At 42.6% G+C, this 23,413-nt stretch overlaps 1 long non-coding RNA gene across 1 annotated transcript; it reads right to left on the bottom strand.

Moving 5' to 3' along the window:
* Window positions 1-2,036: 2,036 nt before the first annotated feature.
* LOC144302330 (uncharacterized) lies at window positions 2,037-11,560 on the bottom strand. The gene is made up of 3 exons (XR_013369178.1): window positions 7,570-11,560; window positions 5,527-5,696; window positions 2,037-3,032 (listed from the first exon to the last, which is right to left on the bottom strand). It is a non-coding gene; the product is annotated as an uncharacterized LOC144302330 (long non-coding RNA).
* Window positions 11,561-23,413: the final 11,853 nt, after the last annotated feature.

Here is a 23,413-nt window from a genome sequence, read left to right as displayed (position 1 = left end):
GATTGTATGCACTTCCTATATGCTATATTTCAAAATAAAACAAGGAAAAATAATTGACATAAGAAGAACGTGTCTGGGAAGCCTTGGACTTCAAAAATGAAAGCAAGAGTTTGTAGGTAGCAGGTAATCTGTGTAATCTTGCCTAATTGGGTGTCTGACGTAGTGTCGGCTGCTGGTTTTTCGTCCCAGCCACCAAGAGGGAGACAGATTTAATAGCTGTGTTTAACGTGTCAGATGCAAGAACTGTAATAATCTTACTTGTTACCAATTCTCTCCAAACTGGAGAACATTTTCGTTATAATGGTCTATTTTCCTATCTATCAGAGATAATTACCCCCCCCCCCCACTAGCAGCAGCCAAGGTCTTCCATCAGCCCCTCCCTTGGGCCCCTGGCATAGACCTCCAGGCCTATCCAACTGGAGCTGGAATCAGCACGTGGTCAAAGTAGTTGAGAAAGAAAGCCTCGACAACAATCAAACAAAAGCAAAGATATGGAGCCATAGGAGATATCATGAAAAGAAAGCTTCAGGAAGTGACAGCAACAAAAAGAACTTTCTACAGCCAAGATACTCTTCCATTTGCAAACTGTGTTTTGCTCTTCAGACCGTGCGTTCATCCACATTTACGAACTGAAAATTCAGCTTTCTTTCTCAGGTGCATTATTTTCAAGTTGATGTAAGGGCCCCAGATGCTTTGGGACAGCATTCCATTGATTATCGTGCTCTGCTCCCTGCAAGCATAGATCTATTGGAATCTAATCTAACTGAGTGTGTGTTGTTTTGGTTTCAAAGCAATTCTGTCCTGAGTCACACACAACAGCAGCAAAATGCCGAGGGACCGGATAAAAGCTGGCCATTAGAAACCTCAGTTGCTGCTTATGTCTTCCAAAAATTGAATATATTTATCCAGCTATTGTCAACAAACATATATGGACAACAGATCTCTCACTGTCTGCATGCCCGGCCCTGAGAACCCAAGCGAGTGGGTGGACATCTGAGTCACAATTAGAACGACAAGGACGGTAATCCTTTCCTCTCACAGGATTCACTGAAAAACTGAATAAGTAAAAATGAGTTGAAAACAGTAGTAAAAAAAGGAGCTAAAAGGACCATGTGCATTGTTGTGGAATATCAACAATTGTCAACAATCCCATAGTGTATTGCCCACCCTAGGAGTGTAACACATTGTCCGGCAGGCTGTGCACACCCAGAGACCTAATCCAGGAGTGTGTGTGTGTGTGTATGTGTGTGTATTTAGTTTTAAGTGAAGGAAGTGGCCCGGGGGGCAGAGGGGGCAGGAAAGGCAGGAAAGGAATCCAAAGAAGAAACACATAAAGGAGAAACCATGATCTAACTACCCTTTGACTACAGAAGCAAACACTCCGTTGAACCATTGAGGAATCCGGTGCCAAGGCTGGGTATTGGGGAAAAGGCTTCGCTGCCCTCTGCTAGTAGAGGCACCACCGGTCATCGGCCCCCGGGGTCCAGGTCTGGCCTCCCCGCCCTCTTCGCCCAGCCCCCCACCCCGGGAGGCTGGCGGGTCTGCCCTCCCCCTCTCCTTCCCAGCGCCCCTCTGCTTGCCCCGCACCATCTCCCCAGGCTCCGGACGCCTTGGAAACTCCGAGGGCACAAATGACAAGCCCGACAGGAAAACGAATAGGAAATAACAAGCTACGGAACCCAGGCTAGGAAGAAAGCTCCCTTGCAACCAGAGCTCCTGCTGCCTGGGTTCGCTTGGGGCTGCCGAGGATGGGGGTGCGGTGGGGAGCGCGGGAGGAGGCAGCGGGAGGCCTGACACCGCAGGGCAGGGCTGCTGGGTGGGGGGAGGTCAGGGGAGGAGGACAACTCGAACAGGGGTCTCAGGCTGCAGGAAAGACGGTTTGGCCAGGACTACGGGCAGTCCTGGAGCCAATGTCGCCCCCGGAGGAGCCCGGGGTCATGCCGGGTCACCGGTCCTCACAACGCCCCCCCGCCCCAAGCCGGCTGTGTTGCAAATGGGGGGAGACGCGGAGGGGCAGCAAACCAGCGCTACTCAGTGCTGCTTCTGCCTACAGCAGAACGAGGTCTGAGCAGGCAGCCGCCTCTCAAGAAACATGTTCCTGGGACACCCGGGTGGCTCAGTGGTTGAGCTCTGCCTTCGGCTCAGGGTGTGATCCTGGGGTCCTGGGATCAAGTCTAGCATCTGGATCCCCATGGGGAGCTTGCTTCAACCTCTGCCTGCGTCTCTGCCTCTCTGTGTGTATCTCTCATGAATAAATAAATAAAATATTTTTTAAAAATTAAAAAAAAGATGTTCCTTTATCTATTAGTAACCTGACATTAAAAAGCCCATGTTTATTGCTTAAACCATAGCACTGAGGTCACAAACTGACAGCAATGAGCAGAATCTGGGAAAAACAGTTTTTAATTTTTGCCATTTGTCTTCTTTTGGATCTGAGGATTGAATGATGTTCTTTAAAACTTCTGAGCTACTTATCAACATTTTAAAAGCAAGAGATTTTTGCTGTTAAAAATCCAGATTTCCAGACTTTTCTTGAAATGAAATGCATAGGCTGACATTCCCTTGTGTTAGCCAAAAATCAGTGTCCCCTTGGGTGTACTTTCACTGTCCAGCAGGCCACCACCCCTGCCACTCCTGGATGCTTCCTCTAGCCCATGCCACCCATTCACTTCACGCTGGTCACTTGAACTTTTGAATTGCCTGCATTTGTGAGTGTGTCACTGTCAGAACAGAAGCATTTCTGGGGCATACTTTTGTCCATTGGATCACTGATGTCAATCAATGATTTGGAACAATGCCAGGCACATAGTAGCTGCTAAGTAAGTATTTGTCAAATGGCGTGTTGTGCTACCATCACTGAGCGTTGGAAGAAATGTTTGGGTTGGCAGTGGTGAAGAAAAAGCACTTGTTTCCAAGTTTTGTCAGGACATAACCTTGTTCAACACACCCGCGACCAAGCCGGCAGCTAGGAAAGAAGATGAGAGCCTCGACACGGCAGTGGAGTATTCTTGTTCTCAGGAACATGTGGAGCCCTGGATGGAGCAGAAAGGGTGTATGAGCCACAGCAACAGTTCTACCCTTGCACATCTTATCCTCTCATGCAGGAATTTTTTCTTTCTCTCCCATGATGAGGAGGAAGGAGTTGGTTTGCACAGGGAGACCATGCTTATCTCCACTCCTTCCTTGGCCCCTACACAGCCTGAAGCATGGCTACAAAATACTTAGTGGGCCACATTCCAGGGCAGCTGGGTGTGAGGGGTCCTCACCGCAGAGCTAACACACGCTTAAGTGTAATGGAAAGACTCAAGCTCTGTGATGATGTGATGTGCGGGCCTCCAATGGCATAAAATGGCACATGGACAAATGGTGGAAATCAGGGCAGAACTGCCTGCCAGAGGCAAGTCCCCCGTGGTGTCTCACTAGGTTCTGAAAAATGACTAACAGATGACAAAGGCCAGCAGGCCCATACATTTGAATAGCGGGAGGGACTGGCAAATCCATTAGGAGCAAATAGGGCTCCTTCAAGTCCATTTTACTTGCTAAAAACAAGCAATGTTAAGTTTTTAAAAATGAGTCCATTTTTCATCTTATTTCTCACTTATATTTGCTGCATCCATTTCCAGCTAAATGAGTAGAGGTTTGTGCTTTGAGACCCCACTTTGCTGCTATTAAAAATCAATGTTGGATCTAAGCAGAGAGCTAGAACCTTCTGTTTCTGGATAACTTGCTCTGTGGGCCTCATCTGTAGAAAATCAGTCAGGGAGAGGGCAGTAACTCTGGCAGAACACCTTCAAAGTGTCTGACTACAGAGGCCTTTGCATATGTTTTGTCACATATTCCTGTTCAACGGTTAAGGAGGTTTATAAGGAATCCACTAGAATGCAAAATAGTGCAGTTGTTATGGAAAATAGTATCAGGGGAACTCAAAAAATAAAAAATAGGACTCCCAAATGATCCAGCAAGTCCACCACTGGACATTTACCTGGAGGAACTGAAATCAAGATCTCAAAGACAACCTTCTAAATGGGGAAAAAATATCTGCAAACCATCTGTCTGATATGGGCTTAATATCCAAAAGATAGAGGAACTCAAACTCAATGGCAAAAAAAGTCAAACAATCCAATTAAAAATGGGCAGAAGATCAAAATAGACCTAGTTTTAAAGAAAACATGCAGATGCCCAACAGGTACATGGAAAGATGCTCAACATCACTCATCATCAAGGAAATGCAAATCAAAACCACAGTGAGATCTCACCTCACACCTGTCAGAAAGGCCATTACCAAAAAGACAAGAAATAAAGTGTTGGCAAGGATGTGGGATGAAAGAGAACCCTCGTGCACTGTTGGAATGCAAACTGGTGTAGCCACTGTGGAAAACAGTATGCAGGTTCTTCAAAAATTTAAAATATCCTATGATCCAGCAATTCCACTTCTGGATATTTATCCAAAAACAACAAAAATGCTAATTTGAAAAGATATATGCACCCCTATGTTCACTACAGCATTATTCAGAGAAGCCAAGATATGGAAACAACTTAAGTGTCCATTGATGGGTGAATGGATAAAGAAGATGTGGTATATATATATACAATGGGATACTGTTCAGCCATAACAAAGAATGAAATCGTGCCACTCATGACAACATGAATGGACCCTGAGGGCATTACACTAAGTGAAACAAGTCAGAAAGAGAGAGGTAAATACAATATGATCTCATTTACATGTGGAATAGAAAATAAAACAACAAAGATCACAGATACAAGGAACAGACTGGTGGTTGCCACAGGGGAGGAGGTTGGAGGATGGGCCAAATAGATGAAGGGAATCAAAAAGGTACAAACTTCTAGTTATAAAATAGATAAGTCCTAAGGATATGATGTACGGCATAGTGACTATAGTTAACAATACTGTGCTGTACATTTGAATGTTGCTAAGAGAGTAAATCTTAAAAGTTCTCTTCAAAACAAAATAACTACGTGTGGCGGTAAATGTTAGCTAGACTTATTGTGTGAGGATTTCACAGCATACAAATATTGAATTATTATGTTGTACACCTGAAATTGATATAATGTTATATGTCAATTATACCTTATGTTTTAAAAAAAAATGTCAAAGAGATACCTGCACTCCCATGTTCACTGCAGCATTATCCACAATAGCTAAGATATGGAAACAACCTCAATGTCCATCGACAGATGAATGGATAAAGAAACTCTGTATATACAGGGATACCTGAGTGGCTCAGTTAGTTAAGCATCTTTTGATTTCAGCTCATGTCATGATCTCAGTGTCCCAAGATCAAGCCCTTGATCCCAAGATCAAGATTCTCTCTCTCCCTCTCCCTGTGCCCCTTCCAATGCCTTGCCTAAAAAGTAAAGAAACTCTGTTTATACATACAATGGAATACTATTCAGCCATTTAAAAGAAAGGAATTCTGCAATACGCAATATGGACAAAAATTGAGGATGTTATACTACATGAGAAGAACCAATCATAGAAAGACAATAATGCATGATGCCACTTACATGAGGTATCTGAAATAGTCGAGCCCATAGAATAAAGTGCAGAATGGTGGCTGCCAGGAGCAGGTGGTGGAGAGTTGCTAATCGGTGGTCATAAAGCTTCAGTCAAGCAAGATGAAGAGCTCTAGAGATTGGCCATGTGACACTGCACCCACAGTCATCGATAATGTACACTGAAAGATTTGTTAAGACGGTAGATCTCATGTGAATTGTTCTTTCCAAATTAAATTATTTAATTTAATTTCATTTAAAAGAACCCACAACTTTAGAACAGAAGGAATCTTAGCAGTTGGATAGACCATCTTTCTCTTTGACCTATTTTAAAACCATATCACCTTTTAATAAGAAAAAAGTGCACATCTTCAAAAGATCCCAACATGTCTCCTTGCTCTACCCCATCTCTGTCTTGAAAGAGTCTTTTGACTGTATATCCACAGCAGCCAATAGATTTTAGAGCTTTATATTCTATAGAGTGTATAACGGAAGCAAGGAACAGTTTTCTCCTAAATTAAAAATGTACTGCAATATTAAGTAGACTTTTTAAACTAAACATGTTCCTCCAAAAAAGAGTCTGATGCAGGTGCTGCTGACCTAGTTCAGCCTCTCTCATTGCACAGAGAGCTGCTGAGGCCCAAAGACAGTCACTAACCTTTTCTCCCTACTTCTGGGAACTACCCCTGTGTTTTCTGACTCAGTTTCCTGAGGATTGGTCTCTCAGTACTCAATCCTCAATATTCTGTTTTCCTAAACACATGGCTTCAAACCTGGAAGCACAGGAATGAGAGAAAACTGTGGAGATATTCATATAAACAGATATCACTCTGTTGGCATCACCTTGGTGGTGACGCTGGTATGCAAGGGCCCGTATGAACACACTCCTTGCCTTCAGAAAGTTCTGGTCAATAAAGAACACACTCATAGGACAGTCAGCCTAATAGGGCCCAGGGTCTGGTCTTCATGAATGGCTGAGAAGTCCCCAGCAACTGGCAGAGAGGACTGGGTTCTCTAGCCAAAGCTAGAGCCTAATGGTGAGGCCAATAGGGATTTTCTAATCTGAACTCTAGTTTTCTGACCCCCACCCAGTTGAAGACAACTGGTCTCACAAGACTGAGCTGCAGCACAATAAGCTAAGGGCAACTTCCCCTATGGGTAGGAAGAGTAAACCCCATCCTGCCATGCTTTCCTCTGGGCAGAAGACTCAGACCACCAGTTGTACTTGAACACACACATGAGGGTGCAACCAGGGGGACTTGCTCTGTTGGTGAGTGGCCCACCACCCACGCCAAAGGGGGGAGGCAATATTTATGCCACCTTTCCCACCCTGCGGGAAGAGGTAGCTTCTGCAGAAGTTTCCCTTCCCTCCCAGAGGTGACATGCCTTACAGCCAGCACACCATCTGACCCAGTTTCTACATGTGGAAAAGACTACACCCATTAACATAATAATTGCAAAGAAGAAAGGACTCTTGTTACACCAGAAACCATGAGGTATTCCAGAAAAATGGCAAGTCACAGGGCACAGGTGGAGGAGCAAGACCCACAGAAGGCCTGCTAGAAGTGGAGAGAGGGAAAGCAAACTGCCCTGTGGCCAAGTTGCCGACCTGGGCTGTGATCACAAGGGCACCAGCAAGGTGCAACCTTGTGGTGACTCAGCAAAGGAGGAGGATGGTTGGCCTCTATATTTCTTCTCCTGTCCTCGGGTCAGGGGACTCTGCAGGGGTGACCACCTCTAGGGGGATGAAGGAAGAGCAGGGGCTGGACTGAGAGAAGCAATTCTGCAGGATTGGTCCAGCTGCAGGGTGAAGAACACTGTGAGGTGCCCAGGGGAAGCAGGAAGTTGGTGGACATGGCTGCAGTCTTTCAGGAAACGTGGCTGCCAGGACTTGGGTGGGTGAAAGAACGGAGAAGAGGACACAGATTCAAGAGACATACAGGATGGGAGACCAAGAAAACAAGGTCATGCATTGTGGAGGATCGAATTTCCCACTCAGCTTGTGGATTCACAATCATGGACCTTGGTACACTTCCACTCCACTTACTTACTTACCTCCCAAGATTTATGCTGTTCTTCTCATGTTTGTAATTAGCATGTATGTTAAACATCTCAATACATTATTTTTGTTGATTTTTGTCAATACCCATTCCGATTTATGTTGGTCTTCCTTTCAGCATTCCATGTCTCCATCCAGGATCACTTTCCTCTTGAATAAAAACTCCCTGTTTTGCCTCCTTCAGATCAGATGTACTCCTGGCAAGTCATCTTAATTTTTGCTTCTCTAAAAGTGTTTTTATTTCACCTTCATTTTTGAAGAATATTGTGATGAGTAAAGAATTTCAGGCTCATAGCTATTTTCTTTCATCATTTTAAGGAAATCGTTCAATTTCATCATGATTCTCATGATTTCCCATAAGAAGTCAGTCGTCGTTCTTGCTGTTTCAAAGAGCTGTCTTTTCAACACCTCCAACACTTTTAAGATTTCCTTTTATCTTTGGTCTGTGGGAATTACCACGATGTGTCCAAGGCATAGCTTTCCTTATATTTTTCCTCTTGGGGCCCACAGGCATGATTTTGAGGATTGATGTTGTTCAACAGTTTTTGAAAATTTTGTGAAATTATTGGCCATTATTTCTTCAAATATTGCTTCTGGCTATTGCTTCTCTCTCCACTCTTTTTGGAGCTATAATTACATCTTTTCATTATGTTCCGTGCATCCCTTACTTTCTTTTCTTTCTGTCTGGTCTTTTGTCTTTACATACTTCAGTCTGGATGTGTTTCACAGACTTATTTCTGGCTCAACAATTCTTTCTACAGTACTTCAGTATAATATTATGCCCATTGATTGAGATGAATTTCATTTATTTTTATTTTTCCATTATATGATTCCACTGCCTCTTTTTCATAGTTCTGAATTATCTGGGGAAATTCTTCATCTTGCAATTACATTTTTTGAACATGTTATATATATACCTAATGAACATATGAACACATCTATGTATTTAATGTTCCTGTACAAGAACTCCATTTTTCTCTTGTTTTTGGTCAGATCTTACCTTTTTGTTTATCTGGAGAATTTTTTTTAATTGAGTGCCAATGCTGTGTATGAAAAATTATGTAGACATTCAAGGCTTTGGACAAGGTTTTCACCCTCCAGAGTAGATTTAATTTTTCCTCTAACAGATCATCTCTGTTTGGGGATTAAGCTGGTTGGAAGTTGGTTTTTAATCTTTGCAGCTTGTGCAATGTTTCCAGTCCAGCTTTATTCTGAGGGTGCAGCCATTAGCATAACAACAAAAAAATCTGGAGTAATTGACTACTTCTAAGAAGGTCCTACACTATAGTTGTTCATCGTCCAGCCTTGTGACATTACCAAAAACTTTGCTCAGAATGTTAACCTCTCAGATGCCACTTTTTTTTTTTCCGATTTTGCATTTGCCTTGTGGGCAATGCACCCACACCTCTCTTCATTTTTCATTTTTTCTGTATCTTAGTCCTAGAAATGCTCATTGCCTTGGTAGCTCTTTGAAGCCTTCAAATGTAGGTCTGCCTATGTATATGGGCATGTGTGTTCTAGCTTTGTTTCATTATTCCTCATAAATTCAAAACCACCCAGTCAGCTAAAGGCAGATCATGGCAAAGGATGATGCTTACTTAGGTTTCTGACTTGCTTGGTAGAATTAATGATAATTTCATTCACTACAACAAGGAATTCTAGATAAAAACTCTGTACAGAGAAGAGTTAACATAGCAGGCCTGAATGCTGCCCTTTGGAAGGCCTGTTTACAAGGCTGGCCCTTGGCTGTCATCTGGGAACTTGATTTCAGACAGATTCCTGCCATTAACTGATAAGAGTGACTCACTGTGCCCAAACTGTTTTAATAACAATTGGTTTATGCCGAACATCTGCCTTCCTTCTTGGAGTCTGGAATTGGAGTATATGCCAGACACAGAGTACATTGTGATCAGCTCCCAATAAAGCCCTGGGCATTAAAGTTCTAATGAGCTTCCCTGGATGGCAACATTCCACATGTGTTGTCATAACTCATTGCTGGGAGACATTAAGTGCATCTTGTGTGCATCCACTGGGAGAGGACTCTTGAAAGCTGGCACCTGGTTTCCCCTAGACTTCACGCCATGTGCCTTTTCCTTTGCTACTTATGATTGATATTCTTTCTCTATAATTGATCATAGCCATGGGTATGACTACATGCTAGCCCCTTAGTCTTTCTAGTTCATCACTGCTCTTGAGGACCTTTCAGCACAGATCAACTCTATTGGGGAAAATAATGATTTCAGATTTGGATACATTGAATTCGAGGTACTCTTTTTCTTACTTGACCTGTTATTTATTCATTTTTTAAAAAGATTTTATTTACTTATTTGAGAGAGAGGAAGAGAGAACAAGCTGGAGAGGGGCAGAAAGAGAGGGAGAAGCAAGCTCATTGCAAGGAGCTTTGAGCAGGGAGCCCGATATGGGGCTTGATTCCAGGACACTGAGATCATGACCTGGATAGAAGGGCTTCAGGCTTCACCAACTCAGCCATCCCGGTGCCCCCAAGAAAGAGTATTCATTGTTTTACTAAGTACTTCTCTGGTTCTCATTGGATCACCAACATCATTGACCATCCATTCTTTCAGAAACATGACTATCTTTCCCTTTTGTAGCATAGTTACCACCAGCTTTACTCCTTGCTCTCTTCCTCTGACAAACCTGCAAGCACATGGCTTTAGATTCCTGGTTCCTCATCTCTTCTCACTCTATCCTCTCTACCTGGGCAATCTCATCCACACCTATGGCTTCAAACACCTCTTATGGAAAAGGATTTTCATATTTACAGCTCTGGCCTTGATCTCTCTTTCTCCCGTTCAGGCTCTATCAGGATCCCCACCAGCCTGCCTCTCTCAGGAATCTCAGAGTTACTACCAATGCCAGATCATGCCAGCATTCTCAGAAAAGACCAAACCAAATGCTTCTCCCCAGTGCACCTCCTTTTTCCACTTTTCCCTGCCTTCTGTTCCTCAACAGGTCTGCATCCTTGGTCTCCTGAGTGTTATCTATCAAATGGTGCTTTCTAGGTTCAGACAATAAGACTTTACTGTCTACTATATACATTCTGCTAGACACTAGGAATATGAAAATGATTAATATATGGACTCACTTAATCTTCAGGACTTTATGGATTAATAATAACAGCAGACATACAAGTGAATAAGTACCATGAAGTATGATACATGTGATTACAGAACAAAGTCAGGATTACTGTGAGCCCACAAAAGGGGAAGTGATCAGATTTCCCAGAAGATGGAGGAAAAGTTGCTTGAGCTACACTTTGAAAGTTCAGTGGCTCTTCTCCATAAAGATAGGATGGATGAGAGGATGAAATGCACCATGGACAGAAAGGGACATGTTAAAGTCACCATTCCTATGGAAAGCCATGACAGAAAATATTGCAGGAACTAAACAAATTTAAAATTCAGGCTATTAATTTTCTTTAAACAGAACTACTTTGAAAACCCAAGTATCAGAAGAATATAAGGAAATAAGCAGGAAATAGTTTCCTAGACTTTTGCTGAATGATGCAGGGTTTGAGTGATTTAAGTCCCTGGACAAGGCTATCTCTGTCAGATCTCATGAGAGCAGCCAGTATGCACCCTTCCTTCCATGAAAGTAAAAGATAAGAGTCAGACTCAAGCTCTAGAGACAACTAAGGGAATGAGAGCAAAAAGGACTGTCAGAGGAAATCCTAAAAAGGGGAGAATTAAGATAAGGAAGCCAACCAAAGATCCCAACTGGAGAGGTAAGATCTCTTCCTAGGACAATTCTTGATGATTATAGGTTGGAAGGAGAGGCACTTGAGCAGTGCCTCTGTTTGACCATGCCCTTTCCAAGGCTGATAAAGAACAGTTGTCATTTCAGAGGTTGGCTGCCTTCATATCAACATCATGTTTTCCTGTAGCCAGTAGATGATGAATGACTTTTCCCACAGCCCTCAAATCATGCCACAGTGTCCACTCTGCCTGACTCAACTACATTCCTGGACACAGATATAAGGATCCTGTGTTCTAACTCCCCATAGCAACAACAGAATCCCTCTTTCTTGTCCCCCCTTCCCTGCTCAGACTCAGCACATTCTATGGGAGGAATTTTGCCTCACAAATTTTGTCTCTTCATGTGTGAAAAAGTGTCACCTAAAATTCTTTCTTTGTCCAAAATGGTGCCCAGACAGAGGAGAACTCTTGCTTGATAGTGGCTGTTCAGTTTAACCACTGTTAAGCATTTTCTTTTTTAAAAGATTTTATTTCTTTATTTATTCATGAGAAATACAGAGAGAGAGGCAGAGACACAGGGAGGGGGAGAAGCAGGCCCCCTCTGGGGAGTCTGATGTGGGACTCGATCCTGGGACTCTGGGATCATGCCCTGAGCCCAAGGCAGATGCCCAACCACTAAGCCATCTAGGCACTCTTGTCAAGCATTTTCTTTTTTTTTTTTTTTTTTTAATTTTTATTTATTTGTGATAGTCACAGAGAGAGAGAGAGAGAATGAGGCAGAGACACAGGCAGAGGGAGAAACAGGCTCCATGCACCGGGAGCCTGACGTGGGATTCGATCCCGGGTCTCCAGGATCGCGCCCTGGGCCAAAGGCAGGCGCCAAACCGCTGCGCCACCCAGGGATCCCTTGTCAAGCATTTTCTATGGGCAAATGACCACACTAAAATGCCTTGAGTATTTTAATATGTCTAAGACATGATCTCTGCCCACATCCTTGGAAATGAGCAATTCAACCAAAGTATTATAATTAATCTACTGTTAACAAACACAAGGATTAAACAGTAAATCTCCAATATGGACATATGTTCAGGGCAGAAAAAAAATGAATAGAAATAAAGTGACTGCAAATAAACTTGACTCATTGCTGACTTTAAAAATGTAGATTATATTATTATATAATAAAGTTATATCAGATAAAGGGCTAGTCTCCCAAATTTATAAAGAAATTATCAAACTCAATACCTAAGAAACAAACAATCCAATCATGAAATGGGCAGAAGACATGAACAGAAATTTCACCAAAGAAGTTTTACACATGGCCAACAAGCACATGAGAAAATGCTCCACATCACTGGCCATCAGGGAAATACAGATCAAAACCACAATGAGATACCACCTCACACCAGTGAGAATGGGGAACATTAACAAGACAGGAAACCACAAATGTTGGAGAGGATGTGGAGAAAGGGGAACCCTCCTGCACTGTTGGCGGGGATGTGAACTAGTGCAGCCACTCTGGAAAACTGTGGAGGTTCCTCAAAGAGTTAAAAATAGAGCTGCCCTACGGTCCAGCAATTGCATTGCTGGGGATTCACCCCAAAGATACAGATGCAGTGAAATGACAGGACACCTGCATCCCAATGTTCACAGCAGCAATGTCCACAATAGCCAAACTGTGGAAGGATCCTCAGAGTCCATCGAAAGATGAGTGGATAAATAAAATGTGGTCTGTACACAAATGGAATATTACTCAGCTATCAGAAAGGACAAATGCCCACCATTTGCTTTGATGTGAATGGAACTAGAGGGTATTATGCCAAGTGAAATATGTCAGTCGAAGAAGGACAATCATCATATGGTTTCACTCATATGGGGAGTATAAGAAATAGTGAAAGGGACTCTAGGGGAAAGGAGAGAAAATGAGTGGGAAAAATTAGAGAGGGAGACAAACCATGAAAGACTCCTGACTCTGGGAAATGAACAAAGGGTTGCAGAAGGGAGGTGGGTGGGTGGGGATGGGGTAACTGGGTGATGGGCACTGAGGAGGGCACTTGACGGGATGAGCACTGGGTGTTATACTATATTTTGGTAAGTCGAACTTAAATAAAAACAAATGTAAAAAAATACAGTAAAATTATAAATGTATGTGTGTGTATCTAAATATACTAATATAGTAGATAGTCTTTTTCTCTAGATCAACAAAAATAACTTTACGTATACTTATCTTTGTTTCCAGGCTTATGGACACTTCTTATAGTATTGTGCTCTCAAAAAACAAGAAAATATTTCCTGCAATTTTTCTCAAAAGTTTCCACGTAATTCAGAGAACTTAGCAATCAGCATATAGACATGGCAATGTAATTCACACCCCACTATGTAACTTTTTACTTTCTAGACTGTTACCATGAACTAGATTGAAGGATGAATTCCCCCAGAGCAGTTCACATCAACAAAGACAGAATCATATATATGGCCACAGGTTCTAATTTTCATCATTTTCCCCTTTGAAAAAGTCTTCTTCTGAAGCCAGTGTAATAATTGTAATAATTTAAAAATCAAAATCCTTATTATAACCTGGAAAGCAGAATAAATGGGCTAGAATTAGGCATTCAATTCGGTATATTCAAATAATCCTCACCCTTTTTATTTCCTACTGCCTTTACAACAACTTTGAGATTTTCTATCTAAAACTGAAATATGCTGAGTGAAATAAGTCAATCGGAGAAGGACAAACATTATATGGTCTCATTCATTTGGGGAATATAAATAAGAGTGAAAGGGAATAGAAGGGAAGGGAGAAGAAATGGGTAGGAAATATCAGAAAGGGAGACAGAACATGAAGACTCCTAACTCTGGGAAATGAACTAGGGGTGGTGGAAGGTGTGGAGGGTGGGGGGGAGGGGTAAATGGGTGACGGGCACTGAGGGGGGCACTTGACGGGATGAGCACTGGGTGTTATTCTGTATGTTGGTAAATTGAACACCAATAAAAAATAAATTTATTATTAAAAAAATAATAATAATAAAATTGAAATATGATACATGAATATAAAGAAAGGCAGATATGTCTGGAAATAAATTTCACCTGTACATGTATCCCACTCTCAGACAACTAATAAAAGTTTAGTTAGGTAGATTAATTAGTCTAATTCTGGCACATGAAGAAATAATTTGTTAATTAAGTTGGGGAACTAATATATGCAGGCAAAGGACATAATCACATTACCTGTCAAGGCACACCCATGTTGACTTGGAGAAATAGCAAGTCTAATCTTAAAATTCACTGGTGCCCTGTTATCGTTAAGTCATCCATTAATTCCATTAATCATTAATCTGTCAGATAACACTTGGCCTAATTATAAATGCAACCATCTTTTGAGGGTTTATGGCACATCAGGACCACCCCTAAGAACTTCAAAGACTTCACCGTTCAGAGAATCCTCACAGCAACCCAATGAGGTAGGACTATTCTGAATTTCACTTTATACTTGAGGAAACAAAGAATTTGGAAGGCTACGTAACTTGTCTTGAGTTTGAAACTAATGAGTGGCAGTCCTGAAGTCAATATGGCAGATGTCTCTGCAAATCATTCTGCTACCCCCAACAATCCTTTCCCAACATATCTCGCTGGCATATTCACTTTGTCTCCAAAGGGCCCTCAGGACTCCAGACTGGCAATCCTAAAAGGCTCCTCTTGGATTCTATGTAATAACCCTAAGTATCTAGCCTCCTTTTTTCTTGCTCTGCACAGGGAGAGCCAGAGAAGCCACTGGAGGAAAAGGGCTATTGTTTCGTTTGTTTGTTTGACCTCCCCTCAGGTTGCAAGAATATTCCAAATATGCAAATACTATCAAAACTCTCATACTAACTGCATCTTCAATAGTGACTGTGATAAAAACATGGAACAATTTGGGTAATTGAGGGTCACCTTATTTCATAGCATCTACGATATCTTCCCAGACAAAATTATTGTAAAAGCAAAATACACAACATAAACTCATATAATGCATCTTCTCTGCATTTGATATTTTTTTACATTTGATATTTTAAACTGTGCCCTTCATTTTTCTTACCTTATTGGTATAAGTTGGACAATTATTTTTCTGTGTAAGAATTGTTCTCACTTTCAGATTATGTCAACCCTACTTCTTTGGTTTTAAAAGTCATTTCTCTTAGGAAATCATGGAGCTAGTAGGTGGCACTAGTTTTGTTTTGTTTTTAACTTTGCCTATACGGCAAAGTAAGTTGTTGACAATGCTATACCCATCAGGAAGAACTATTGTTGTGATTGTCTTTAAACAAATTTGCAAAATCTAGAAGTCTAGACTTCTAGGACTACTGCATTTTTCTTCACTGGCTTCCTTGTATCCACTTATCAGGCTGACACTCAGGTTGTGTTTTGTGCTCTGAGTTAGACCATCAGGGCCAGAGTGGATTCTCAAAGTCCTACCAAGAGCTCACTGCCAGATGGTTTCCCTTTTTTTTTCTTTTTTTAAATTATTTTTATTCCTGGTCCAAAGTTTACTTGGGTTCATGTTGTGTCTGAGTCCCCATGCCAGGAGATTTACTGATACACAAGTGAAAGCCCTGGACTTGGAGTCTTACATGAAATCTCCACTCTGTCTGAGCGATCAATCTCCCTCATCTTCTCTGTTTCCATTTCTAAGTCCAGGTGAAAGATTTTTAAAGATCATACTTTGATCTCACCTTTTATATGATTCTGTCAACTTTTGGTCTTGAAACTAAATCAGTCCATTAAGCATAAGACTCTTACCCCTGAGACCTGGGATTTTTGGTGTTCAGACAATAACCACCCTTCCGAAATATCTTGTTCTAAGAGAGACACCACGAAGGGGGAGGTGGCTCTTTTCTGGGTCTGTGAAGTCCAAATAGGAGCAAGAAATCCTACTGTGCACATCACCTTCACAGGCTTCATGGAAGGGGGAGGCAGTTAGACATCATCTTCCTCTTCCATTTGATCACACACTGAAATGACTTTAGGACCTGGGTAGGTAAAATCAACAGGGGAGCAAGCAAGAGTCGTCAGGGAGTGGTGAGGACCATAGTGAACTGGAAAGGGGACAACCTGCCAACAGAAAGTCAAATTCAGATATTTTTACAACTTCATTCTATCACCTGAATTCAGCCCTCTGCTGCCAACTTGCAACTTCATATCTAGACTGGTCACTGAGAGTGTTATTGGTCCTTGGGAGACACACTCTTTTGTTAGCTTGATCCAATTCCTGCATAAGGAAAGGATTCACATGTGGGGCTTCAGAGGGCCGTGGGAGACACAAAGTCCATTATGTAGCATGAGATTACCTAGTCTCCCTCTGAAAACTGTTTTGGGCTTTGTGGGGAAGAAGGGGAATTTAGTGCCAGCACTGACCATCTTGCCAAAACTCTGGTGTTAGCCATGACCCAGTGTCTCAGACATGAGGGCTGCTGGGAGGGGAGGGGAGATGCATAGGAACAAGGAGTATGACTGTTCCTCAAAAGGGAATAACAATTCTTTTGTGGTAGGCTAGAAAAAAGAGGTTTTTTTTTCTTTTTTTAAGAGGGAGAGAGTGTGTGCATGTGCGGGACAGGGTGGGAGAGGGAGAGGGAGAAAGAGAATCTCAAGTAGAGTCCCCGCTGAGCGTGGTGACTGACACAGGGCTCCATCTCAAGACCCTAAGGTCACAACCTGCGCCAAAATCAAGAGTCGGTTGCTTAACTGACTGAGCCACCCAGGCACCCCTAGAAGAAAGAGATTTTTATTTATTGTTACATACTGGACAGGATGACAGGTGAGCCCTGGAGTGAGGACAGGATGGTTATGGTGAACTTTTTTGGAGAAGGTTTAACCCTTTACATGCTTTCTCTGTAGACCTCTGGCAACTGCTCTACAGTGAACCTACATTTAACCTCTCCATTCTTGCATTGTAATTCTCATCTTAAATTGCCCCCAGCTCTTCAGGGAAGACACTATATAACCAGTGTGGTGGCTCCTGAGCACTTAAGAAGCCAGGTTGAAAAAAGAAAGGGGGGAGGGGCAAGACGGCGGAAGAGTAGGGTCCCCAAGTCACTTGTCCCCATCAAATTACCTAGATAACCTTCAAATCGCCCTGAAAATCTACGAATTCGGCCTGAGATTTAAAGAGAGACCAGCTGGAATGCTACAGTGAGAAGAGTTTGTGCTTCTATCAAGGTAGGAAGACGGGGAAAAAGAAATAAAGAAACAAAAGGCCTCCAAGGGGGAGGGGCCCCGCGAGGAGCCGGGCTAAGGCTGGGGCGAGTGTCCCCAGGACAGGAGAGCCCCGTCCCGGAGAAGCAGGAGCTGCACCAACCTTCCCGGGCAGAAAGGGGCCCGCAGGGAGTTAGAGCAGGACCCAGGAGGGCGGGGATGCCCTCGGGCTCCCGGGGACACTAACAGACACCTGCGCCCCGGGAGAGTGCGCCGAGCTCCCTAAGGGCTGCAGCGCGCACGGCGGGACCCGGAGCAGCTCGGAGGGGCTGGGGCAGAGGAAGAGGCGCTGCAGAGGGGGCTGCGGGCGGGAGCACGAATCCAACAGCACAGGCTCCGGAGCACAGGGCGCCGGGACACAGCCCAGGATCCGGCCTCCCCCGGGACAGGCAGAGGCCGGGAAGGCCCAGGACAGCAAGGACGCTCCTGCCCCGAACTGAGCAGATCAGCGCCCCGCCTAGAGCCTCCAGGCCCTGCAGACAGAGAGCTCTGGAGCTACTGCGGGGGCTGACTCCAGGGCTGCAGAGCTGGCCCAGCCACTGCGGTTGTTCCTCCTGGGACCTCACGGGGTAAACAACCCCCACTGAGCCCTGCACCAGGCAGGGGGCTGAGCAGCTCCCCCAAGTGCTAACACCTGAGAATCAGCACAACAGGCCCCTCCCCCAGAAGACCAGCTAGACGGACAAGTTCCAGGGGAAGTCAAGGGACTTAAAGTATACAGAATCAGAAGATACTCCCCCGTGTCTTTTTTTTTTTTATTTCTGTTTGCTTCCCCCACCCTTTTTTTTCCTTTCTTTCTTTTTTTTCCTCTTTTTCTTCTCGTTTTTCTTTTTTTCTTTTCTTTTTTCTTTTTCTCTTTTCTTTCCTTCTTTCTCTCTCTTTTTCTCTTTTTCCCAATACAACTTGTTTTTGGCCACTCTGCACTGAGCAAAATGACTAGAAGGAAAACCTCACCTCAAAAGAAAGAATCAGAAACAGTCCTCTCTCCCACAGAGTTACAAAATCTGGATTACAATTCAATGTCAGAAAGCCAATTCAGAAGCACTATTATACAGCTACTGGTGGCTCTAGAAAAAAGCATAAAGGACTCAAGAGACTTCATGACTGCAGAATTTAGATCCAATCAGGCAGAAATTAAAAATCAATTGAATGAGATGCAATACAAACTAGAAGTCCTAATGACGAGGGTTAACGAGGTGGAAGAACGAGTGAGTGACATAGAAGACAAGTTGATGGCAAAGAGGGAAACTGAGGAAAAAAGAGACAGACAATTAAAAGACCATGAAGACAGACTAAGGGAAATAAATGACAGCCTGAGGAAGAAAAACTTACGTTTAATTGGTGTTCCTGAGGGCGCCGAAAGGGACAGAGGGCCAGAATGTGTATTTGAACAAATCCTAGCTGAAAACTTTCCTAATCTGGGAAGGGAAACAGGCATTCAGATCCAGGAAATAGAGAGATCCCCCCCTAAAATCAATAAAAACTGTTCAACACCTCGACATTTAATAGTTAAGCTTGCAAATTCCAAAGATAGAGAAGATCCTTAAAGCAGCAAGAGACAAGAAATCCCTGACTTTTATGGGGAGGAGTATTAGGGTAACAGCAGACCTCTCCACAGAGACCTGGCAGGCCAGAAAGGGCTGGCGGGATATATTCAGGGTCCTAAATGAGAAGAACATGCAACCAAGAATCCTTTATCCAGCAAGGCTCTCATTCAAAATGGAAGGAGAGATAAAGAGCTTCCAAGACAGGCAGGAACTGAAAGAATATGTGACCTCCAAACCAGCTCTGCAAGAAATTTTAAGGGGGACTCTTAAAATTCCCCTTTAAAAAGAAGTTCAGTGAAACAATCCACAAAAACAAGGACTGAATAGATATCATGATGACACTAAACTCATATCTGTCAATAGTAACTCTGAACGTGAACGGGCTTAATGACCCCATCAAAAGGCGCAGGGTTTCAGACTGGATAAAAAAGCAGGACCCATCTATTTGCTGTCTACAAGAGACTCATTTTAGACAGAAGGGCACCTTCTGAAAATAAAAGGTTGGAGAACCATTTACCATTCAAATGGTCCTCAAAAGAAAGCAGGGGTAGCCATCCTTATATCCCTTATATCCTTATAAAATTTACCCCAAAGACTGAAGTGAGAGATGAAGAGGGACACTATCTCATACTTAAAGGATCTATCCAACAAGAGGACTTAACAATCCTCAATATATATGCCCCCAATGTGGGAGCTGCCAAATATTTAAACCAATTAATAACCAAAGTGAAGAAATACTTAGATAATAATACACTTATACTTGGTGACTTCAATCTAGCTCTTTCTACCCTCGATAGGTCTTCTAAGCACAACATCTCCAAAGAAACGAGAGCTTTAAATGATACACTGGACCAGATGGATTTCACAGATATCTACAGAACTTTACATCCAAACTCAACTGAATACACATTCTTCTCAAGCGCACATGGAACTTTCTCCAGAATAGACCACATATTGGGTCACAAATCGGGTCTGAACCGATACCAAAAGATTGGGATCGTCTCCTGCATATTCTCAGACCATAATGCCTTGAAATTAGAACTAAATCACAACAAGAAGTTTGGAAGGACCTCAAACAGGAGGAGGTTAAGGACCATCCTGCTAAAAGATGAAAGGGTCAACCAGGAAATTAAGGAAGAATTAAAAAGATTCATGGAAACTAATGAGAATGAAGATACAACCGTTCAAAATCTTTGGGATGCAGCAAAAGCAGTCCTGAGGGGGAAATACATCGCAATACAAGCATCCATTCAAAAACTGGAAAGAACTCAAATACAAAAGCTAACCTTACACCTAAAGGAGCTAGAGAAAAAACAGCAGATGGACCCTAAGCCCAGCAGAAGAAGAGAGTTAATTAAAATTAGAGCAGAACTCAACGAAATTGAGACCAGAAGAACTGTGGAACAGATCAACAGAACCAGGAGTTGGTTCTTTGAAAGAATTACTAAGATAGATAAACCATTAGCCAACCTCATTAAAAAGAAGAGAGAGAAGACTCAAATTAATAAAATCATGAATGAGAAAGGAGAGATCACTACCAACACCAAGGAAATACAAACGATTTTAAAAACATATTATGAACAGCTATACGCCAATAAATTAGGCAATCTAGAAGAAATGGACGCATTCCTGGAAAGCCACAAACTACCAAAACTGGAACAGGAAGAAATAGAAAACCTGAACAGGCCAATAACCAGGGAGGAAATTGAAGCAGTCATCAAAAGCCTCCCAAGACACAAGAGTCCAGGGCCAGATGGCTTCCCAGGGGAATTCTATCAAACGTTTAAAGAAGAAATCATACCTATTCTACTAAAGCTGTTTGGAAAGATAGAAAGAGATGGAGTACTTCCAAATTCGTTCTATGAGGCCAGCATCACCTTAATTCCAAAACCAGACAAAGACCCCACCAAAAAGGAGAATTACAGACCAATATCCCTGATGAACATGGATGCAAAAATTCTCAACAAGATACTAGCCAATAGGATCCAACAGCACATTAAGAAAATTATTCACCATGACCAAGTAGGATTTATCCCTGGGACACAAGGCTGGTTCAACACTCGTAAGACAATCAGTGTGATTCATCATATCAGCAAGAGAAAAACCAAGAACCATATGATCCTCTCATTAGATGCAGAGAAAGCATTTGACAAAATACAGCCTCCATTCTTGATCAAAACTCTTCAGAGTGTAGGGATAGAGGGAACTTTCCTTGATATCTTAAAAGCCATCTACGAAAAGCCCACAGCAAATATCATTCTCAATGGGGAAGCACTGGGAGCCTTTCCCCTAAGATCAGGAACAAGACAGGGATGTCCACTCTCACCACTGCTATTCAACATAGTACTGGAAGTCCTAGCCTCAGCAATCAGACAACAAAAAGACATTAAAGGCATTCAAATTGGCAAAGAAGTCAAACTCTCCCTCTTCGCTGATGACATGATACTCTACATAGAAAACCCAAAAGCCTCCACCCCAAGATTGCTAGAACTCATACAGCAATTTGGTAGCATTGCAGGATACAAAATCAATGCCCAGAAATCAATGGCATTTCTATACACTAACAATGAGACTGAAGAAAGAGAAATTAAGGAGTCAATCCCATTTACAATTGCACCCAAAAGCATAGGATACCTAGGAATAAACCTAACCAAAGAGGTAAAGGATCTATACCCTAAAAACTATAGAACACTTCTGAAAGAAATTGAGGAAGACACAAAGAGATGGAAAAATATTCCATGCTCATGGATTGGAAGAATTAATATTGTGAAAATGTCAATGTTACCCAGGGCAATTTACACGTTCAATGCAATCCCTATCAAAATACCATGGACTTTCTTCAGAGAGTTAGAACAAATTATTTTAAGATTTGTGTGGAAGCAGAAAAGACCCCGAATAGCCAGGGGAATTTTAAAAAAGAAAACCATATCTGGGGGCATCACAATGCCAGATTTCAGGTTGTACTACAAAGCTGTGGTCATCAAGACAGTGTGGTACTGGCACAAAAACAGACACATAGATCAGTGGAACAGAATAGAGAATCCAGAAGTGGACCCTCAACTTTATGGTCAACTAATATTCGATAAAGAAGGAAAGACTATCCATTGGAAGAAAGACAGTCTCTTCAATAAATGGTGCTGGGAAAATTGGACATCCACATGCAGAAGAATGAAACTAGACCACTCTCTTCACCATACACAAAGATAAACTCAAAATGGATGAAAGATCTAAATGTGAGACAAGATTCCATCAAAATCCTAGAGGAGAACACAGGCAACACCCTTTTTGAACTTGGCCACAGTAACTCCTTGCAAGATACATCCACGAAGGCAAAAGAAACAAAAGCAAAAATGAACTATTGGGACTTCATCAAGATAAGAAGCTTTTGCACAGCAAAGGATACAGTCAACAAAACTCAAAGACAACCTACAGAATGGGAGAAGATATTTGCAAATGACATATCAGATAAAGGGCTAGTTTCCAAGATCTATAAAGAACTTATTAAACTCAACGCCAAAGAAACAAACAATCCAATCATGAAATGGGCAAAAGACATGAAGAGAAATCTCACAGAGGAAGACATAGACATGGCCAACATGCATATGAGAAAATGCTCTGCATCACTTGCCATCAGGGAAATACAGATCAAAACCACAATGAGATACCACTTCACACCAGTGAGAATGGGGAAAATTAACAAGGCAGGAAACCACAAATGTTGGAGAGGATGCGGAGAAAAGGGAACCCTCCTGCACTGTTGGTGGGAATGTGAACTGGTGCAGCCACTCTGGAAAACTGTGTGGAGGTTCCTCAAAGAGTTAAAAATAGACCTGCCCTAAGACCCAGCAATTGCACTGTTGGGGATTTACCCCAAAGATTCAGATGCAATGAAACGCCGGGACACCTGCACCCCGATGTTTCTAGCAGCAATGTCCACAATAGCCAAACTGTGGAAGGAGCCTCGGTGTCCATCGAAAGATGAGTGGATAAAGAAGATGTGGTTTATGTATACAATGGAATATTCCTCAGCCATTAGAAATGACCAATACCCACCATTTGCTTCAACGTGGATGGAACTGGAGGGTATTATGCTGAGTGAAGTAAGTCAGTCGGAGAAGGACAAACAGTGTATGTTCTCATTCATTTGGGGAATATGAATAATAGTGAAAGGGAATATGAGGGAAGGGAGAAGAAATGTGTGGGAAATATCAGAAAGGGAGACAGAACATAAAGACTCCTAACTCTAGGAAACTAACTAGAGGTGGTGGAAGGGGAGGAGGGTGGGGGGTGGGGGTGAGTGGGTGACAGGCACTGAGGGGGACACTTGACGGGATGAACACTGGGTGTTATTC

Source organism: Canis aureus, chromosome 31 (genome assembly GCF_053574225.1).
Source record: "Canis aureus isolate CA01 chromosome 31, VMU_Caureus_v.1.0, whole genome shotgun sequence".
Taxonomy (NCBI): domain Eukaryota; kingdom Metazoa; phylum Chordata; class Mammalia; order Carnivora; family Canidae; genus Canis; species Canis aureus.
The sequence above is the reverse complement of the archived record's forward strand: the minus strand, read 5'-3'. Positions and strand labels throughout refer to the sequence as shown.